Source organism: Myiozetetes cayanensis, unplaced genomic scaffold, assembly GCF_022539395.1.
Source record: "Myiozetetes cayanensis isolate MyiCay16 unplaced genomic scaffold, myiCay2020 scf13, whole genome shotgun sequence".
In the NCBI taxonomy this organism is placed as follows: Eukaryota; Metazoa; Chordata; class Aves; order Passeriformes; family Tyrannidae; genus Myiozetetes; species Myiozetetes cayanensis.
The window spans coordinates 16,070,537-16,093,117 of record NW_026086937.1 but is presented as its reverse complement, the minus strand read 5'-3'; the positions used below and the strand labels follow the sequence as shown (position 1 = coordinate 16,093,117).

Sequence of the window (22,581 nt, the reverse complement as noted above, 5' to 3'; positions counted from 1 at the left end):
CTACTGATTCAGCTAGTTTGTCAGGTGGGAATTATGGCATAGCACATGTGACAAAACACATCACACATTTCTCTCTCTCTCCTCTCTCTCTCCCCCCTTCTTTTTTTTTTCCTTTTTTTTTTTTTTTTTTTTTTTTTTTTAATTTTCAGGCTTCTCTCTCTTCCTCTCTCTCCCCCTTTTTAGACAAACAATATCTGGGAACTCAGAAGTAATAAGGCGGAATGTATAATTAATTACCCAGCTTGCTCTAATTAGGGATGAATAAGTTGTGTCCCTCTCATCATCACAAATGTGGTGATGGGTAATACCAGTTTATGCTGTATTAACTGCAAATATGCAATCCTTCTGAGAGCACTTTTGTTGATGAATTTGATGAATGTGACAATAATTAGCAGAGACAGATGAGAGCTAAATTACTACTGACAATGTAATGCTATCCCGCTCGAGGGTCTGAGAACGTGGCAGGCTAACATGGCAGGGACCGGGGCCTCGTTTCTAATTAATAGTCGACTTTTTTTTTTTTTCTTCTTTTTTTTTCCTTTTTTTTTTTTTTTTGCCAGTGGGGAAAAAAAAAAGGAGGAACGGTAATTGTTTTCGTCAAAGGCTGCAGGGAGTTATCAGGGTAATAAAGTTAATTAGCAGAACAAACATCCTTTCACTGCCTTACCAGATTGAGGAAAAGAGGGTAATTCAAACTGCAGAAAGATATGACTAGATGAGATGATAAGGAGAAAAATTTTACACAGGAGGCTAACAGAGAAGAATCAATTTTTTTCTTCATTTCTTTTGGCTTAGTCCATGGAAAGGAATTATACATTCTCTTCTTTCAGCTCATAAAGTTGCTTATGTAGAAAACTTTATTGTTATGATTTCTCCAGTGGATGGGAAATGAAGTTAAGAAATATCATGTTACATTGTTCCATTTTTTCAGGGCCTTCCAAATAGCAATTGTTTTGTTACATTATGTGCAATTTCCTTTTTATTAAAGTGACTTTTCCTAATATCCACGGCGCTGTATTGATCTCGTAATGTTCTTCAAAAAGAAACCTGTTTTTACTTCGTCTCCAGGTCTTCAATGGACTCATTGAGTGTGGCCATTGTACTTGGTTCTGAAGTAGCTAGCTTAGAGTTTGAATTAGTTGATGGATTTCTTTGAGCAGCATTTCTTTTACTATCCTCTAGTGTAAGTATGAAAAGAAAGTCCTTGTTCCTGCCAGTGTTAATGCATGTGACCAGCTTTATGCATGAGTAGTCCCATTACATTGGCCTCCATTCAGTTACTTGTACATATAGGCAGGGCCAAGGTCCAAAAGGAGAGAGTCTTTCAAAATTAGCAACATTGAGGTTTTTAGGTTACTTAGGATGGCAGTCCTTATTCTCCTATATTTTCACTAGTGTTACCATTTCTCCTGCAAGATTTTGGCCCACCTCCATGCTATGGCTGGCGTCATACCCTACTATGCTAGCACAAGCTAGATGTGGGCTTCCAGAAGCCCAGAAGGTTTTGTAAATCCAGGGGAATATGTGGAAATAAAAATATGTTCATATGATAAGGTATTGGAAAAAGTAGTAGAAATACCAAACCAGGGTGTACCATCTGCTTTGAGATGTCTGACCATGGAGATTCTACTACCTTAGAGCACACAACATTGAAATAGGATCCCACACTGAGGGGTGGTCCAATTCTGCTATTTTGGTACATGTGATGGCCACAGCATAACCAATGCAATGAGAAAGCTCTGTATTTCCACTGCCAAGCATCCTCTCCCTTCATCGCAACAGAATGGCCTAGAGATTAGGACTGGGAAAACTCCTGGTGAAATTTAGTGATTTGAGTATTCCTGTGTGACCTAAATTCCTTAGGTTGGCCTCTGAAGAGAGTTTCTAGTGAACTTTTGTCATAACTTAAGAAGACTCAGCTCTATAATCAAGTACTGTCTCTTCTATGCCACTTCCTGTCTCTCAGGCTGACCTGAGTCAACCTTTTCTAAACCATTACAATCAGAGATTTCTCTGCCCTTCTACCTCTCTTTGTTCATCTCTCTCCTATTTTAACTTAATTTTTCATTATTCTGGCAGCTATCAGGCAGTAATCTGTGCTATGTCAACAGTGCTGGCAAATGCAATTTATTGTCATTGAAAGAATAAATCAGTTTCATTTTTAATCGTATTGGTGACACTTCTATATTTATTAACAGAACTTGTAAACTAGAAATAAAATATAGAACAGAGGTTAGATAATGGTTTTGTCATGGTTAATTAAGCATAGGTTGGCTATTGCCAAGGGCTGCATATTTTAATAGGTGCAGAACTGCAATACTGGACTCTGTCAGAATGGCTGAGGCAGTGAGTAAGGAGCTGCTCAGGATCAGATGCTTTCCCACAGTCCTGCCTGTTCCTCATTTACACTCTGTGCAAGCCAGACTCCCTATCAGGAGGTAAATGCAACAAGCTGTGAGCAAGGTATAACTAAGCTATTAAGAAAGAACTGTGGATTATCTCCTTTAATAACTCTTCACTGTAAACATAATTAATTTATTATTGTAAAGCTGTAGAGCTGTGTATTCCGTATGTTTGCTTTCTGTCTTCAAACTCTAAATGATCAGTGGAGAAAAATCTATAACTCCAGTTATAGTGGCCATAGCATTTTACAGTTCCACAATTTAAGGTTGACTTTAACATCATCTAAGCAATTTAAAATGTTCTATTTGCAGAAGACTTTCTGCTTCTGACAGAGAGTTTCTGTTACTGCAGGATTGACACTAAAGGCAGTACTGGGAGTAGAACCAAAATACAGTAGTGAGCAGTGTGTTCATTTTTAGCTTCTTCCTCAGTGGAGCTTCCTGGTCCTGTCAGCAATTAACCTGAAGTCTTACCTGTCTGTACAAATCCACTTTTAAATCATCCAGGTTTTGTCCCTATTTTTGAAACCCTTCACAGCTTTGTCCCACACCACCCTGACACTTTCTGTCCATTTGCTGAGTCCTGCATGACTGTGCCTTGCCCTTTTCAGCTGCTGTTTTCCAATCCCATCCACTTGTTTGCCCATCAGTTTCTCATATGCAGAGTGCAGCTTCTTCTCCCCAGTCTCTACACATAAAATTTCTTTCCTGATAATATGTGAAATGTCCCTTCCCCCTCTGCACTCGTGCTTCCTCCTTCGAAGATTAGAGAAAACAAAAGAAATATGGATTTAATAGAACGTGATTATCCAAATAGTCAGCTACCACCTCAACCACTCAGTGTATTTTGTCTCTTTCTTTTCAGTATTCCTATGTCTTTCCATTATAACGACCTAGAGAAAGGGACCATGTGCTTTTCTTATTGAAAAGTGCCCAGAAAGCACCGCTGTGTGTGCTGGCAGGTCAGCAATAACCGAGAGAATATTTCAGCTCAGTAGAATTTTTCATCTGAGAGTGGGAAAATGCCCTGTTATTTCATTCTTGTTTTTCCTCTATGGCTACCACACTTGACATTAAACTGATTTTCTGCATGAAAAGGGATAGAAGAAACCATCCTGTTCAAATCAGCGTGATATTATGGAGTTCATTGGTTACTATATCTGTTTCTTTTTCACCTGACTCATGAAGGAAATATCTTATCATGCTTATTGATCAGGGGTGCTTTGTAACCATGGATGAACTGAGATTCCATTTTTAAAATCAGGTCTATTTTTAAAATGTGAGGAAGTTGGAAGCATCTCAAAACGTAACAATCCATTGTTTCTCAAAAGAGACCTTAGAAATTAGCTGAACATACATTAATTAAGAACTTTACCTCTATTAGTAGTTTGTGGATTTTTGGCTGTTTACTCCAGTGAATAGGGTTTGTCCACAGGGTACAATACCTTGCTGTCAATCTTAATTCAGATGACCATAAGATTATAATTAAACGAGCCTGAAGGGCTCAAATATTTTTAATTTTAATGATTAAATTATTTAAATGTTCTTTTGTGCAACTGAGGTTTTGTAGTGCTGTTTAAGGAAATCACAGTCCTGCCTAAAATCACTTAAAGCTGCATGCAAACAAATATTTGTACACAAGGTGGTGATGTTAGCAATCAGCTTCTTTTTATTAACACACAATAAATAACAACATATTGTTTTGGCTCTGAGGTATCTTCAGCTAACTTTGGATACTTGTATGAGGACATATCTGAAATATTAGCAAGAAAACTGTGAATTGGCCTCAAGATATCAATGAAAGAATAACTGTGGAGCTTAAAAAGTCTTCGTATCTTACAGAGGTTCTCATTTTCTTATGACATAATTGCACCATGAGAATCATATAAAACTTCAAACATAATGATGGTAAAAGCAACATGTATCAGAAAAGGTAGCTAATGCAACCTTTTATTAAAGATATCTTTCATATTTAAAACGTTTCTCATTCTACAACTAACTGGTTTAAAAATAGCAGCAGTTAAGACTGGCTGGGAAGAAAGGGAAGTATTTCTTTTTAAACTGACGTGGAACAAGGGTAGAGCTAAAACCAAGGAAAGGGGTAATAAATAATGACAACAGATGTTTGTAAACCTTTTGCTCCTGTGTTCACTGTTTCCATGTGTTTTCTTGTCTTGATGTGCTGTCAGCCTCCTCTCACCTGGGACTAGTGATATCTTATCAAAGCCTAAGCAGTTCCTCTTCACAACAGGCAGATAATAGTGCCTTTCAATTTATCATACTAGAAGTCTAAAAGAACCATGGGAACGATTGGTCAGGTGACAGTTTGATGGACAGTTTGACAGCCCTTAAAGCATCATGGGAAATGGTTGTCACCTGATTTTTCAGAGCAACTGGGGAGATAACCTTCAGCATGACAGGAAAAACAAAAATCTGAATATTTGTGTAGGGTTTGCTAACAGCAGTAATGCTCACTTAAGTGATAATGGGGATGAATTTAGATTATTTGAAATGGAGTTATCTGAGCTGGGATCTGTTTAGCCTGTAAATGGTTTTGACATCTTTAGCTGCTTTTCAACACTTTTACTGAACATAATTCTTCAAACAGAGGTAGTGTAAGGAGTGCAGATAGATTTGGGTTGTATTTTGTCAAACTCTCCACACAACATGTATGTTGTCTGCTAAATAAAATCAGAAAAACAGAACTACTAAAAAATTTTGCAACTTGCTTTGTACCTTATTGTTCTGACTACCCAAAAAATCATCCTTTCCTCACTGTGAAATACAGTTTATTAGTAAACCAGACAGATGTTTGCACCTGAAATCAACCTCTCAATGGCCACTGCTGTGGACCCCTGCTGACATTCACAAACAGGTCAAGTACTGACCTGACAAAGACCACATCCTACACTTAGGTCAAGACAGAGGCATTTGAAAATGCTGGCATTGCTGCCACTCTGGTTTTATTGCTGTGGGTAAATTGAAGAAGCAGTTTTCTAGGTAACGTAATTATGGTACTTCTCAGAAATGGTGAAAAAAAAATATGAAAAATATGTTCACAGCTGTAGGTTTTGGAGGAGAAATGGCAAAAATTGCTTAAGCGTTTGTTTTTTAGCTCCAGAGCCTGGATACATCTGCATCTGTGATACATTAAATCAACGCAGAGATCTCAGCGCTGTCTCCGAGAGGAACAGAAGGGGTTGATGTGGTGGGTGGGCTTAGAGGAAGCCTATAATGGAACTGAATTGATCAGTACAGTCAGGAGGACACGCACTGGAAACCATTCCTATACTAATTGTAAAATTACACAACCAGTTTGAGCAAGTTGTGGAGATTTCTCACCTTTCTTTTTCTGTTTCTGATTCTTCCTTCACCCGTCCAACCAAGATGCCATTGCATTCTTTCGCTCTTCTCTCAGTATCACTGATGTCCACACGGCCTTCAACTCTGTTTGCCATCCTCCATTTCCTTTCTGTCAGTGTCTTTGGTTTCAAGGTTCTGAACAGCTGAGCTCTTCTTGCAGCACTTTTTATTTTCCATTTCTTTATCTCCATTTTCTTTGTTGCAAGTAAAATGACAAATACAACTCCTTCTGAGTGCAGAACCTTGTTCTACGGAACTTTCAGCTGGTATCACATCCTACCTTCTTTCCGCTTCGGAGTTCCTCTTTGGAAGCATGCTTCAATGCTTTTTATAATGAAGTTTGCACATATTTCTTTCACAAGAAGACATAATGGCAACACTGTTATTCACTCTCTCCCCTGCTGAGGGACTGACTGTATAGACATATATTTATGATCACTGGCTGACACAGAATAATGCATAAATTGAGTAAATAAGATGGATTTTTTCAGCATTAAATTAATATTCTGTCCTTTGCAGAGGCAAATTTTAATATATTGACAAAAGTTTTAACAAGCTGCAGACACTGTGTCAGAGTTCTGCCTTTAAAGATTTCAAATTTCATACAGAACATGTTTAGTATTTATAATGTTATGCAGAATGTATTTACTTAAATTATAAATAAAAACAATGTTGCCCAGATAATTTTATGTATTTTCTACTTTAACCATCATTAAAATTTATGTATTCCATAAGCTGAAGCCAGTTTATTATTGGGATTGCTGCTTAAAAATAATAGTTTAGGATGTGGCTGTGTGCAATTGTGCAAAATGTGTCTCCTTATTCATCCCACTCCACACTGACTGGATTTCGGTAGAGCAAGGTACGAGATAATTGCATGCTGGTGGTGCCTGTGGATGTCCACAGCACTCAACGATACACTGGCTTTGGGCAGGCCATGGCAGATGGCGTGTTTGGATGTGGGTTTTTCCAGATGAAGGTAGAGAAATCTCTCTTTAGGCTTTCACAGCTTGCCATGTAAATACTATTGTTCCGGTCAGCTCTGATTTATATCCAAGGCTATGGTAAGATAAAAAAGGGCCCTTACCCTTCTGTCACAAACTCGTCTTTGTTGAAGTTTCTTTTGTCAAATAGCTCATGCTCTGACTCATCTTTTTCAATACTATGCTTAGTTTCAGAATCCACCATTGTTTTCCTTAAAATATACTTTAATTGCACACTTAGTATTTCCTGAGTAAAAATTGCAAGCTTACTATCTGCTTTAGATATTTTAGATCATATAATAGATTTTATATCAATTTTGCACAGTGATACTGAAAGAATCATCTAAGTTGGGCTTTTCTACATTGACTTTTTAAATAATGGTAAAATCTCCTACTGAAAATTAGTTTAACAAAATATCTCTGAGTGTATATACTGCTTCTGCAGAATGCAAGTTGCAACTGAAGGTTTTTCCCTCTGTATTTTTGCAAACAAACAATGTGGTTGTCAGAGAACCTAATCAGTATTTGAACTGACAAACAACCAAACAAAAAAGGTATTTAGCAGGGCCTCTGATTTCCCTAATGACAGAATATACCCATCAAGGAAACTCAGTAGCAGCTGCTCCATTGTGTTAAAGATTTGAAGATGTCTTCGTTTTGAAAAAGTTTGGAGGGTTTTCTTTACTTTCACCAGAGAATATGTAAAGAGGCATTTTTACTTCTTTTTGGTGTGGGAAGAGAGAAATCAGTTGATTAGCCAACTTAATACTGCTTTTTGTGCCTCTGTGTACTGGGCTTTTCAGTTTCAAGACTACATCTTGTGTCTCAGTTGTGACCAGATAATTGCTGATAACAAATACAACTTGCTCACTGGGCTTTCACATAACATCCATCTGGAAAAACTCTAACATGCACCTCATGGAAAAGTGGGCAATCCTCATCTAGTTGTGGGTGACAGTTTATTTCTTATGCTGTTAACTCACATCCTCTTTGCCTATTAATTATTTTACTCTGTCTACTTTTATAATTTAAGTCCATAACATCCGTTGCCATAATGAGATGAGGCTTCCAGGTAGTTTTAATCAAATATGGAAAATATTTGAAGGTCAGGTGAACATTTAGATCTGCTTTTCCCTTGAGGTGGAAAATTGATCTTGTGCTAAACAAGATAGATATTGATAAGAACACAGATACTGAGTCCAGCTGAAATCAATGTTTTCTCATAACTGCCTGCAGAATTCTTTAAGTAACATCTAAGGGAATTCAGTCATAAAAATGTGAAGACTTGAATCATCAGGGTAAAGAGAAAGCGTAGAGAGAAGTGGTGAATTGTAAAAACACAGAGGGGAATTCAGGATAAGCCAAAAGTAGTCAATAAAACTGAGGCAGGGGAAACAAGAAGTAGTAAGGAGAATGAAACAACACTTTAGAATGGCTTCAGTGAGGAACAGTTGTGTTGGAAGTAATAAGAATAAAAATCCCAAGCTAAATCTGGAATTTTGACTGGGGTAGAAAAGTGTGCCTGTCTGTCACAGCCCTCGTCCTGGAATTTTACCCAATGTTCTTGTTACTTTGTCTTCATGGCTTCCATGTACTATGGAGACATGGACAGAGACTTCAGAAGTCCTTTTATGCCTCTTTCAAATTGGCAGCAGTATCTCATATCCAAAATAATCAGTCTCCAAAGAAGTCTGGGGGAATGATGCCTGCAATGGCAGCAGCAGTTTAATCACAAAATGAAATGGGGTTTCTCTGTTTTGTCATTGTGTCAAAAGGAACAGTTTTGAGATTTGTAGTTCATTGGCTGAATTAGATTTGCTTACATTCAGCTGGTGACAGTGGCTTGCTGTATTCTGAATGGCTCTGGAATGAGAGGGAGGATTCTCAGTTACAATCTATGCAGCCACAGTATCTACAGTACTGGTGGCACTTAGGAATATTTGGAGGAGAAACGGGAGTGCTGTTCACCAAATGAGGTACTTGACCACTTAGTCATAAGTGCTGATGATTCCTTATAACACTTCTACCAGTCAAGAAGAGCGTAAGTAGGATTCACGCATCTTGGATGTGTATCGTTTAGAATATTTCACACTTTGTGAGTGTTCTGAGCTTTAGAAAGAAGAAAAGAAGCAGCATTTGTTTGCTGGCATAGGATGCATCTTCACAAGAGGAGCTTTGTGAGTGTGTCTATCTACCTGTTCTTTTTTGAGGTACTTCACTGCTGCCTTTCACTGTTTGGTGTTTCGCTGGTGACCTGTAGGCACTTATCTCCACGATGAAGCATTGTCTACCACAGGCAGCTCAAAGGACTTGAATTCATAGTTTCAGCAAGAGTTGAGCTATGAAACAATAAGGCACAGGTCCAGGCATGTCAAAGCTCACAACTTCCTCTCCATTCTGGTCTTTGTTTCCTGTTGTTGCTGTCAGTGCCCCTGCCCAATGAGAAAGGAATGTATATATACATATGTATGTTATATAAATGGATGTATAAGTCCCCTAGGTATGTATATTAAGAAAATTTAGTATTTGTTATGGGAGTCCTCAGGGTTGGATTGAATTCACAGGTCTGCTTGAGTGATAGAAAATTAAGAGTGATCTTAATGAGGTGATGATTTCCCTAAAACAGTTGCTACATTGTCAGGTCTTGTTTGTTTACAATTAGTCAGGAAATTAGGGTCAAAATTTAAATGAATCTACATGATCACCCTCATCTGCTTTTTCAAATCTGGGCAAAATAACTGAAGTAACACATTTGGGGAGTTTTGCAGTATTTGCCTTATCAACATCCCCATCAGTGGGAAAGTGTTAGTGAGTTCATTTATGAACTCATTATTGTACCCTGAAGTGGACACAAAATCTATTTTAACTTATTTCTAGAATGCTGAATCTAAATTAATTTGTCTTAATTGAGACACTTTTTTGCATTTGATATTTGAAGATAGGATTAATTCACAGCCATCTGTTATCTTATCTTGCCTTGGTTAATGATAGGCCCAGCAGTTTGGGGAAATGAAATGAACAGGCACAGGGGTCACTGTCATTATCTGGATCATTTCATGTGATGCAAATTAAATCAGGTACATCACGGCAGCTAATACTGCATATAATTCATTTAGTGAAGGCTTTCCCATTGATCAGTTTTAATTTTAGTTCCAAAGGCTCTTACTGCTCCCTTCTTGGTGGTGTCTTAGGTACTAGTCACGTGCAAAGAGTAGGCAGGAGGTGTGGTTGCTACATTCATCTTGGCCCATCTGGACTCCTTAGGCAGTTCTTGTGGATTGGGGGTTTGATAGGCAAAAAGGCCATATTGATCATGGATATTCTGAAGGGAAGAAAGGTCACCTGGCTAGCCAAGTATTGTTAGGAGCTGCAGCTGTGCAACCTGTTTGCACTTACACCTGGAACTGACGTGCAGGAAGGAGCAGGAGTGCTCGAAGAGCAGCAATAGAGGGATGACAGTGGGGTGATGTTAAATATATTGAATTCAGAAACTGATAATTACTGTGCAAATTTCAACAGTGAATCTGCAAACACTTCCATGACCCAGTTTGGCTGAATTGTTTATTTTCCATTTATTTTCATATTTAGAGGCATTTCTCACTTGCTTGGCCTCTAATACATAGATTTTCTTACCAAAAAACTAAAGATAAGATTTTGGCTTTTTGCATCATTATACTTGACTTTCACCACCCTGGGGATAAAAAAGAATCCCAGAGCCAGTGCAAAGCACTGCCAGGGCTGATAAATATCCTTCAGCAGAGATGAAAATTAGGCTCTTGACATGTTTCTGGCACAAGCAGAAACTTTCAAACAATATTGCTGTTATTATTTTTCTCACGAGGAGAAGCTTTTGCTAAAAGACTAAATCACTTATCAGACATTTAATTAAAGCTTTAGTGCTTTTCAGGTTGAAATCTTCTCTACTTAACAGAGATGGGAACTGAAAATTGAAGTAACTTAATCAGTGTCCAGTAGTGATTCTTCAGCAGCTCTTGGACTTGCATGCAGGAATCCTGCTTTCCAATCTCATCTGGTTAATATCTTCCTTCTCATACTGACTGGAGCTATAGCAGTTCCACCAGCATTATCCCTGTCTTGCACCTGTTTTATCCAGGATCAACTCTAGTTGTGGATATTTCATTAGTATGTCCATTTTATAAGCTTTCTCCACAAATGGCCTGTGCAAGTATTTTAATATTCTCTTTCCTCGATTGAATAGTTTAAAGCTACACAAAATTTATTAATTTTATTATTATTTTGCTAATGCACTATCTTGCGTATTTGGTAGTAAGCAGTTTCACATCTGGGGCTGAATGATAGAAGCTAAAGCTGATATGGATTTTCTATTTTCCATCACTCCGTATCATTTGTAAACTCTTTAGTTCTGTAAAAGATCTGCTTTAAATAAATAAATGTATCCTGACTAATCCTCTTTGAATAAGTGGAAAGCATTTAATCCCATGATTCTGTAAATCCAGGGTAGCTGTCAAATTGTGTGTTCATTTTTCTGCATTATCTAAATCGGTTTGTATCAGATCTTTCATTGACAACAACAGTTTGTTATTTGGATTAAACACCTCTCGTGCTCTATAACCTTTCATTTAAGAGCCATTTGCATCCCTTTTTTTGGCTGCTACTTCAATCATCTGTATTTTAACACTTCTTTAGGAATATTTGCTGCTAAATATTCACATTTAAAATCGCCTTTTTTTTTTTTTCCAAATTGCTGACACTTCTTCAAGATCTGAAATTCAAACTATTTTTGTTTGTGTCACCAAGAGGCTGAATTCATTTATCAGTTTTCAATTTAAGAAAATAAAAATAGATGATTCATGAACTTCATTTCAAAATTTTTAAAAGTGGTTCATTAATTGAACAGCAGCTGGGGGAAAAACTAATCAGCTCGTTTCAACTGCAATAGCTCATTATCATTTTGTCTGATGAAATCTTTGGAGGCTGGTTTCATGGGAAATGGGTCCTTCATACAGTTGCCCCTCAACTGTCTGGGAAAAGGTCAGTTGCCCCCACACAGTAATTAAAGCTCATATTAGAACATGTGCGTCCATTTTTTGATTGCTAAAGATAGGAGTCCTCTTGTTGCTTTGACTTGAAGGAAGTGTTTGGGTTCTTCCAGTTCTTCAGAGCTGTTTCAATGGCTCCTGCTGACAAGTACATACTTCTGATTTCTGAAAACAGAGTAAATACGACATAAGAGGTCTTGTTCCAGTAGCTGTAACAGTTCTTTCCACTGGTAAATCTCTTTATTTTGGCCACAGGGATATAAAGGATTGCACCTCTGTTTTAATTTGCACTATCCTGAGTTTGGGCAAGACTTTAGTTTGGGAATCATGGAGGTTTTGGAGATGGTACATATAATTTAGGGCCATATGTTACCTCTTGAACTTTGTAGTCTTAATACCAGCGCTGTAGGACAGACCTTTTTTAAAGTAGGTTTCCCAGTAAAATAATAATGTAGATTCATAAATGAAAGGAAAATATGGAGAGTCAAGATTCTGAATTCTCTTCCCTGTTCTTGTTCAGCCTGGGACAAACTTTGGCCTCATTTTGAGATTATTAAAATTAAACTTTCCTATAACCAGTGTTGTGTTACAGTTATTTTTTGAAAAGTTCTTTGAAACAGCTACATGAGATGTTTGAGAGATGTGTACAACTGTAATAGCCATAATTTTAGTATTGGATTTATAATGATTTTGCCAATGATGAACATTATAGTAGAATAACAAAACTTTAGAACTTTTAGAAAATAATTTCTGGGTTTTAATGTTAAAATAACCAAGCATACTTTTTAATTTTTCTTTTTTAATATTTCTTCTAAATGAAGACAAATCTTATTATTCTTGACACGTAATAACGGCATAATTATAAATAGAAAAGCCTGTTTTTTTGTTATCTTGTAGACTAAAGAAGTTTATAAAGTTAAATATAAGCAAGTGATTTTTTTCCTGATTTCTCATGTCTGTTATGTATCTATGCAGTTCTTCTAATTCAAATAGTGCACACCAGCATAACATTATTTAGGTCATGGATAACTAATAAAAATTCAAAACCCCCGACACACTACTTAGACATGCTACTTAGCCAAGTAGTCATTTTTATGAATTAAATTTATTGTACATCTGCTGTGAAGTAATTGGTGAAAGATCTTCTACAAATTTTGTAATTAAAAATTGCAAGCACTGAAAGTACTGGAAAGTACTGAAAAATAAATACTTTGCTTGAGCTTCCTCACTGAGACATGATGTCACTAAGGAAGGTAAGGCTGGCTATAGAACTAAATTCTAATTAAGATATTTTAACTCCAATTAGGATATAAAAATATTTTTCTAAACTTTTTTTTACAATAAATATCAGATTTCTCCCAAAAGAAAATCCATATTTAGATTAAAAGCATTGTTTTCAAGTGAATAACTTTCTCCAGGAAAATTTATGTCAAAGCAGTCCCTTTCTAATCTTGCTTTTACACTGGGTGGGGTAGGGGGGGAATAGCTGGATAGCTGCTTAAATAATCACACTGTGTATATGTCTTTTGTTTATAATACTTGGTGGTACAGCCAGCACAACGTGAAAAAACTTGGAAAAGTTGCTTATGCTTCTCAAAAATTGTAATTCCACTTCATAATAACACGAAATTTGCACAGCAACATTTATCTTTGTCTTTTCAATTCTGAACCACTGCAGTCCAGCGGGTTGTATTTTCTAGTTTCTCTCTGCCACCATGAGGGCAAAATTTTACTTTTCCTGGACAAAAATCAATACAATTAAATTAAACAGTATTCCCTGAAAATAAAACAAACAGTTTCAGAGCAAATATGAGGCCTTGGTACTTATTTTAAAAATGTTCTTTAAGCTTCAATGATTGTTTGCTTCTACCCTTATCTACGGTCACGATGAATAAAGCTATAGCTAAAGGGAAAGTTAAATGTATTCACAAGATATTGATGTCTACATCTTAACCTTACCTAAGAGCTGAAAAGTTGTCAGTATTTGCCGTGCTTCATAAATACATGGTCAAACTCTAAGATGGATCAGTAGAATGGTTAAATCAGAACCTCAAATCAATGGTGAAAGTTATTGGGCTGGTCCCTCTGGTTCCTCAGCACTTGAGAGGAGAATAAGGACTCTTCCATCTTCTCTTGGAAGCACCGCACAGGGAGAATGAGATTGTTTGTCCTGTGCAAACAATAAACATTAATTAACCCAATCCCAAGCCCTTAGTACATCACATGGAAACTATTTACACACACACGAATATGTTTGCCTGATATAATGTGTTTTTTAGCCTCTTCTGCTACTTAGCCAGACTCACCAGTTTATAGAGGCATTTTCACAGATATTTAAGCAATGAATGATTTACTATAATTTTGAAGATATGTAACTTTATCCTACAAACAAGTACCTATGAGTTTTATGTATTCACTGTAGGAAGGAAATTGTTATTTAGCCATGGGAAGATGAACTCAAGGATATTGCACAATAAATAATTAAATTTGTGCTAAATAAATTCTTAAGTATACCATGAGTTTAAGTAATTTGTTGCCACTGATACACAGTTTCACTGTGGCTGTGCTTTGCAGCGAAGTACCTTTTCCACCTTCCTCCATAAAACTCTTATTTTTGATTTGATTTTGCCCTTCTATCAGAGCTCTGGAGGTTTATTTGGTTTACTTTCATTGTGCTCTTCAAAAGACAGCTTTGTGCTTCAAGCTTTTTCTGATGATTGTATTTTATACTGGTGATATGAAAAATGAGCTTGAAAAGAATAGAACATAGGTAAACAAGAGTTTTTCAGTGACTTTCTTGGCAAAATATGTCAGGAAGTTTAGTATGAATTTGGTTCTCCCCTCATAATTACCTTAATGGTGGATAATTACTGGCTGGGAAAGCCCCACTGGAATTTGTTTCATATTTTGATACAAGCAAGTTTTATGGGTATGGCTACTAAATAATGCAAAGGTCATATTTCAAAAACTTCAAGCAAGACTTGTATCCCATGACACTGTTTGTGCAACTAAAAGCCATCGGAATTGATCTTTTTTGCACACAGGGATATGGCTAACCTAGTTAATTTTTTTATTGCGGATTCAGTGAGAATTACAAACTGTATTCAAATACTGTGCTTTTCCCTATATATTGCATTACTTTAATATATCAGAATTTCAGAACATTTTCAGTACAGGCATTATGTATTTTGTACTATTGCCTTGGAAGCCCATAGTGACAAATTGGTAATGGTCACATGAAGAATAAAGTGGCTTAAAATGTTCTGCTTATTCAGTAAATATGTATGAATTCAGTGAAGATTTCTGCAAAGACTATAAACTTCTTTGAAGTTTTTATTTTTGCTACCCACGGTTTAAAACACCACTTTTCTTTTAAATGCATGCCAAATTTCCAGAGTAAGGTATCTGTAATGGCTATTTATAAAGAGTGCAGTCGCTTCTACTTCAAATGCCATCATGACTCACTTCACCATTAGACACCTCTTTATTTCAAACAAGACAAGTGTTCATTTAAATGCTGCTGAGGTGACAGACACCTGAAGAGAAGCATCTGATGAAACGCTGCAAGTGTGCCCAAAGTCTGTGTTCTCATGGAACTTCAAAGCAGACAAAACTAGAACTTTAGCAGGTTTAAATTTGTGTGATGTTCTAGTTTTGCTTTTCACATGGCTGTGGTTTCCAATAAGCCAGTTTCAGTGTTGTGCTTGTCCAGAGCATCAGAGGAGTTGATGTGGCTGATGAAGCTTCAGCTTTGTGTTGTTGGCACCCATTACCAGGGACTGTCCTTAAATGTGGTTCTGCAGCCATCCAGCAGACCCTGACTGTGGCCCTTCCTGGTGCCACCACAGTCACATTATGCACGTGGAACACCTGCAGTTCGGATCTGTGGGGTAAAAACGACGGTGACAGACGTGGATCAGCGACTCAGGGAGTGCCGTGTGATGGCTCAATTAGTGCTCCACTGGACGGAATGACCTGGAAGGAAATGGTAGTTTTGCCCAAGGAAGACATTCAGAACAGATCTCTGGGCTAAAGTTACTTCCATATTTTCCATTAATTCATTTGCTTTGCTGGGGATTTATGCAAATGATAACTTCTTCCCCTTCTTCTACTCTGATAGCTCTGTGCAGCCCCTGGATGCTGCCTGACCATGGACAGCAGTGTAAGAGCAGTGTTGAACAAGCCACAGGGGCCTTCCCAAGGCCTTGGTTGAATTCCCCAAGGAAAACACGATAGACAGGATTTCATGGCTGCAAAAGATGCATCATCACTCCTCGTCTAAGCAGAGAACTATGAGTTTTAAGGATGCTTACGTGCCCAAATGCTCTCTGTATTGAAGTGTTGGTTTCATTTTTACCTGCAGCCTTTGGTGGCCAGATCCATCCCATCAGATGCATATTTTGGGTTGAACTGGCATTTTTGTGAAAACATTCTAGTGACAACAGACTGTCAAGGTACACTTCGTAAATCCACTGCTGGTAACTTCACCAAGCACTGAGCTGAATTAATATCTCTCATTCTTGTCAGTTTGCTTTCCCACATTATATCAGAAACCATGCTTTTTTTTAATTAGAAGTTTTTAGGTCCAATCCTTAGATTTTGTACAGCTGAAATTTTGCCAAGGCAGAGGAGGAATGGAAATTTCTATATTTTAAATAAAAATTAATTGGGCATAATTTTGATGACAGATGAATGCCCTACACTCTCTTCAAGAATCTGAAAGTTAAATATGTTGTGAGTAAAAGAAAAAAAATTGTAATTGGTATTCAGTGGGGAGAGGGAGGAGGAACAGCAAAATTTAAAGAAAATATTCATTTTTTATCAGGTACAATAGTAATAAAAAATTGATATTTTATGTAGAAAAATCCCTCTTGCTGTTAGGTTTAGTTGGGAATTAAATTTTTCTAAACATTTATGTGGGGTTTTTTTCTCGAGATATACTTCTTTATTTCTTTTATTTTAAATAACAGTAAAAGAATCTAAGCTTCCATATTGCAATAAAATTCAGAATTAATAATTTAAATAAGTATTTTGTTTTCAATTCTGAGAATTACAGTCTGATAGTCCCCTTTAATGAATTAGAACCCTTTGAGGATGGAGCTTGTCATTAACACACATCATCAGCTGATGCATTTTAATAATACATAGAGTTGGAAGAGAGAGGAAGTGTAAGCTACTGAAGCTTGCAAAACCAATCCCCTAAAGCTTTCATGTTTTATTTGAGCATATGTTTTGGAAGTGGTGGTGTTGACACTGGTGGCACTAATCTCCTCTTTATCTTGTTTTGATTAAAAGGATATTTGAATATTATTTTTGGCAAACTTTTATCTAGCCTCAAAGGGGTTCCCTTGTAGCAGCTACAGAGAAATGGTTATAATAAACACATTCTATGATACACTTACATCACATATTACAGCCACTGCTGGTGTACTCCAAGAATGCAAAATACTCCTGAAAAAAAACAGATGAGCTTGCATTCAATGCCAAGTGTGTGAAAATATAAAATTATGCTCTGTCTTTTTTGTTGGTTTGTTTATTTTGCAAACTAAGCTGTGTGAGTTGCTTCAGCTGTGTAAAGGAAACTGTGTATTAGATTATCCAGTAAATCAGTTAGTAATATATATGGTTAGGGGACAAAAAGTTACAACCGTTTTATGACAGACTTTCTTTTATTTTTTATAAAAGCACACATCCTCTTTTCTTTAAATCTTTTTGCTACGCATTGGATGCTGGGTTAACATTCTATCAGAATATTATCATTTTGCACCTGAAGTGGTATTAACAGCATAAAACTTAATTTTCAAAATACACAACAAAATATTTTTTATCATTTTGCTTTCTGGAATGTGCAGCTGTGTATAGCTGTCCCAAGGATAGTGAGCACAGTGTAGATCTTCACAATCTGAGTCACTTCAGGACAGCTTACAGGACAGTGCTCCATCCATTTGATCAAATATCACAACTGGGGAAGATACCTGTGTTCTGCTGTTCTTATGCCATTTTTTCACTCTAAAGCAAGGAGCAGTGAGTGCACAGTAGATCACCTTCTCTGTGTATTTGTATGTGACAAAGCCCCTGATTTCTTAGGCGCTGGATCAAGCCTGAGGTCTACATTTCAGCATCCAGCACTATTAGCATATTACTTCTCTTCTTCATCCCTGTGGAATGTGCTTATAAGTAATATTGAGTGGTTTAAAAAGCTTGCTTTCCTCAGACCCCATGCTGCTTATTTGGTTCTTAAATATGGATTAAAGTGTCTATTTTTAGGTTTTAAATTGAATATACACTTTCAATTGAGAGAAATGGGATTCATAGTTGTACAGTAAAATCAGATCACTTTTTTATGTAGTAATTTCAGACAAGCCATTTTAATTACCCAAAGTAGAAACCCATTTCCACGTAAAGCCTGCATATGGATTTGTTAACAATGGGTCTCATTGCTCAAAGAAAGATTACAATCACATGGTGTAATATGGTGGAATTATTGATAGCAATTTATTTTATTTTCCATCCTCTCAACATTGTGTTCATGTGATTTTTCAAACAATTTGTATTTCAGCAGAACTCTTACTACTTCTCATTTCCTCTTCCAAAGCTGTAAGTGACTGTCTCCTGTTAGTCAAATGGTTTTTTATAGAAGAGACCTTCTTTCTGTTCTTTAACCACCCAATGTGATTCTGTGGTTCCACTGGCTGATGCATCTCTGCATTTGGCACCTCCACAAAACCCTTCTTTTTGAGAAGTTCAAAGTTCGTGTGATGTTGTTCTCATTTTTGTTCTTTTTGCAAAGCTGTGTCCTAGGAATGTCTGCTGGTTGCATTCAGGTATCCAGGTCACATGTGTTGCTGTACTTGTCTCTGTGGTACGCAGTGGTCACGCAGCCTCTCTTTGTGGAATGTTGCCTCCAACTCAGAACTCTCCAGCTTTTGTCCTTGCTGCTCTCTTCCATGGATTAATTCCACTGGCAACATTTTCAGCTGTTCTGGTTCCCTACATTGTTCTGCCCTGTTTGCTGTGTTACTGTAGTTATGCTCCTGCTCAACATGCTCCTCCTCACAGTCGAAGCTCACAGGATCTTGCTTTTGAGTTTCAGATGTTAGAGGGAAAGTGGTCATGTTTTCTACTTCTATACATTTATGTTCCTCCTCCTTTGGTACATCAGAGAAGTTCTATTCCTCATTAAAAAGTGCATTCTGAGGCTCTGAACACACATTCTCTTGCTCTTGGTTATTGGGTTCTTTTAACAGATTACTCCCAAAAACAAAACCACAAAGTGTTCAGGTCAGGTTCAGTGTTCAAATTGTTGCTGTTCAGTGCTTGGTACCTCATGGTCTGCTGTGTAAGGTGCAGTGTCAGCACTCACATCCTTCTGTCATTTGTAGTGGTGTCTTTAATAACAGATTGTATTCAAAACTGAAGGATTTAGACTTGCTGGTCCCAAAGACAATTGTTTTCCTGGAGGGCAGTAGTGGCAGATTCTGAACTGATGTTCAGGAGGAATTTTGAAAGCGTGGCAGTTGTAAACACTTTTGTCAACTCCTCTAACCCAGGTCTCAACATCTTACCTAGCAATGCCTTGGAATTATACACTGAATTCATATCCTCCCACAGTCTAAGCGGTCCTTGACTGCATCATCAGTGTAGCAAAGATTATGTCAGTCTTTAAGGATCTGTATTAAATCATGAGACCCAAGGAGCTATCATGTTAAATATCAACACTGCTGCCTTCCCTGAAAGCAGCAAACCCAGTAGGTGGTTAAATTTCCAGGCAAGCTGTAGTCCTGAAGACATTCCCTTTCTTCTTTGTTGACTGTTGTCACTGGTAAGTCCTTGTGCCACATGCTGGCCTTGTTCAAACTCTCAAACACAGCACAGAGAAGGAGCAGAAAAAACACACTTGGTTTGATGGAGATGGTGACACAGAGAAGAGAGTTTAAGGGTATGTTAATTTTCAAGTACCTCAGTATGATTAAAAATTAGTTCATATTAAAATAAGAGCTATGACTACTGAACTTCATAGGCTTTCAAGGAGATTAGATTGAGAATCTTTGCATTAGTCTCTGTGATGTTGGTTGAGTTGATGCCTATGAAGCATTCAAAAATCATATTGATGAGTGTTAGAACAAGGGTTCATTTAGATTGATAGAATCTCCTATGATAGTGTTTATAACAAAAACCTTAGCTTTGGCAGAGAGTGATGCCTTGGCTTTTCAAAACTTCTTTTGGGTTTAGATCTGTTATGGATAGCTCTGTTTTTTGTGCAGTTATCCTTTTGATATAAAATAGTCTGCTGGTATCCTTGTAGGAGCAGTCATTGTACAGCTTACTTATTTACTCCACAAAGATGCAGTTAAAATATTTGCTATTCCTGCTGCACTTCTCTTCACAAGTAATTGCTGTCTTGGAAGGAACTGGACCCTTGAATTTTCTAAATGAATCCCATCCCTTATGTTTTGGCCTAGTAAAGCTTTTTTTTTTTTTTTCTTTTAGTTTATGTACACAAATAGGTGTTTTATAGAACATCTGTATGGGTTTCATCAGTCATGAAACCCAACGAAGCAACCTAAAAAGAAAGCAGAAGTGATAGATGGTTTTCTGGCTTCTATTCAAAATTCTTGTTATGTTGTGGAGTGCTTAGTACGAATGCTTGGCAACAAAAAGGCAAAGATCCTATATTATACAAATACTTAAAAGCCTGCACCCAGAGACAAGAGAATGAAACAAGAGGTGGTTTTATATATGTAGTCCCTGCTGTCTCCTTCACCTCTCCTGGGAAGTAGTTATGACATAATAGGATTTGAAGGTTACTCTTCAAATTTCCTTTCACCTTCAAGTGAGTAACCCATGTCATGCATTGCAGAAAAGCTGTCCTCTTGACATGTAGTGGTGCAAAACTGACTTATTTTAAGTCTTTCTGTCAGAAAGAATTGGAAATCAGACTTACAGAAGTTAAAACTTAATTTTTTCTTGTTTAAAGTTTCAAACAATCCTGCAGACTAAGAAAAAGCTGAGCTCAAATACATGTATATGACAGCACATAATAGGTCTGAAAGCCTCCAGTTTAAAGTTTTCTTATGTGAGAATCAGTTGTATCTTTCCAATCTATCATCATTAAATTGTTTTCTTGCCAGCAAGAAAGAATGCTGTATTATTTCAAGCTATTAACATTTAATCTCATATCTTAAATTGCTCAACAAATATTACAAGTAAATATTTGTGAGTTTTGTCCTATAAATGATTACCAGAACCTCTTGCAGCTTCTGAAAAGATGATTGGTCTATGAAATAGGCCTGTTAGAAATATTTAAGAAAAAATTTATACGATGTTTCCTAGAAGGAATTATTTATCTGAGAAAATATATTTTAAGACATTTGTATCTGAGGTTTTTTTACAGTTCTTGCCGGGACAAATTTGTATTACAATTGCAGTTAATTGTTTAAAATGCAATTTTAAATCAACTAAAGATGACCCTTACTATATTTCCTTTTTATTCTCGGTTGTCCCTTTTAAAATTGTATTTATATATATTATTAGCAGCCGTCCTCCTTTCATGTAGTTAGCACAGCAGAACACTAACTCTGTAATTTACTGATTTTAATACCAGCTATTTCTCACTGGATATTGGTACATGGGCATAGAATTCTTTCGAAAAGTAACAATAAGGATTTCCTTGCTAGTTCTCTAATAGTTGTTGCAAAACAGCTGAGATGCATTAGCTTCTGTAATTTCTTATACTTTTCTTTCCCCTCATAATAAAGGGTCCTTTACTCTCAGAAGTCTTTTCAGTAATAGGTAATTGCAGACCATGGTTAGTCTCTTAGTTGAGCTTTAGTCTTTTGTTGGAGGGTAAGGTTTCCAGATCACATCTCTTCTGATTCTTGTTTGCTTCTCTCTTTTGGATACCAGTACAGGGTAGAGATATCCAGAAGTAATATTGCTGGTAGATTCAGAGGGGATAAAAGAACTGAAAAGAATGTTTGAGAAGCATTTACTCTACTACAGAATGTCCTGTTTAGATCTGGCATGAATGATGTCTGATACAGAGGAGGGTAAAGCATCCTCCACTATGGACCCACCTCTTAGGAGGGCTCCATCAAGGCACCATAACATAAATTACAAAAAAACTCCTTTCCTGAATAAATTAGCCAAGAGGACTTGAAGACTAGATGGTCCTGGTGTTTGCTGATAACCAAAACAGAGGAAAGCCTATATGTAAAATCTAGTGATAGTGGTGACCTGAAGTGTCAAAAACTCAGAGAACATCAGCCTGCAGGAAGCAATAGAAGCTTTTAAAGGACATAACTCGAATTGGAGAGGATCTGCTGGCAGTTGGATCCTGTACTGTAAAGTAACCAGGCTTTTATACCATTACAAAATCTTTTGGCTCCACCAAAACAGAGTTAGATTTCTCCTTTAGTATTTAGTTAAACAATGAGAAGTAATGAGTCTATTTTTGTTTTTATTTTAAAGTGCTCTCCAAGAAGGAACAAAACCCAATTAATAATTCTCAGTCTTTCTCTGTGGTACATTTAATGCTCTGAAAGCTGCCCTTAATTGTACAGCAATCACAAGTTTTTGCTACATTTCCATGCAGGAGCTAAAAATTCTGATAAAATTAAGAGGAGTTTAGTTTTAGATAGAATTGCATCTCTCTTCCATCTCAATGTCAATAAAACCAGCTATGGGAATGGAGCCAAATTCTTACTAATACTCTTGAACTGTTGCAACAATTCAAGGACAAATTTATTTTATTTTGTAGTAGCAAATACTTTTCCCTCCTAATTTTGTGGGAGTGTTTTTCTCCCTACAAGG

The 22,581-nt window shown here is 36.9% G+C and overlaps 1 long non-coding RNA gene across 10 annotated transcripts in view; it reads left to right on the top strand.

Moving 5' to 3' along the window:
- LOC126636094 (uncharacterized) overlaps positions 1-22,581 on the top strand; it is a 280,135-nt gene that overhangs the window by 165,488 nt on the left and 92,066 nt on the right. The gene's annotated exons all lie outside the window — the stretch shown is intronic.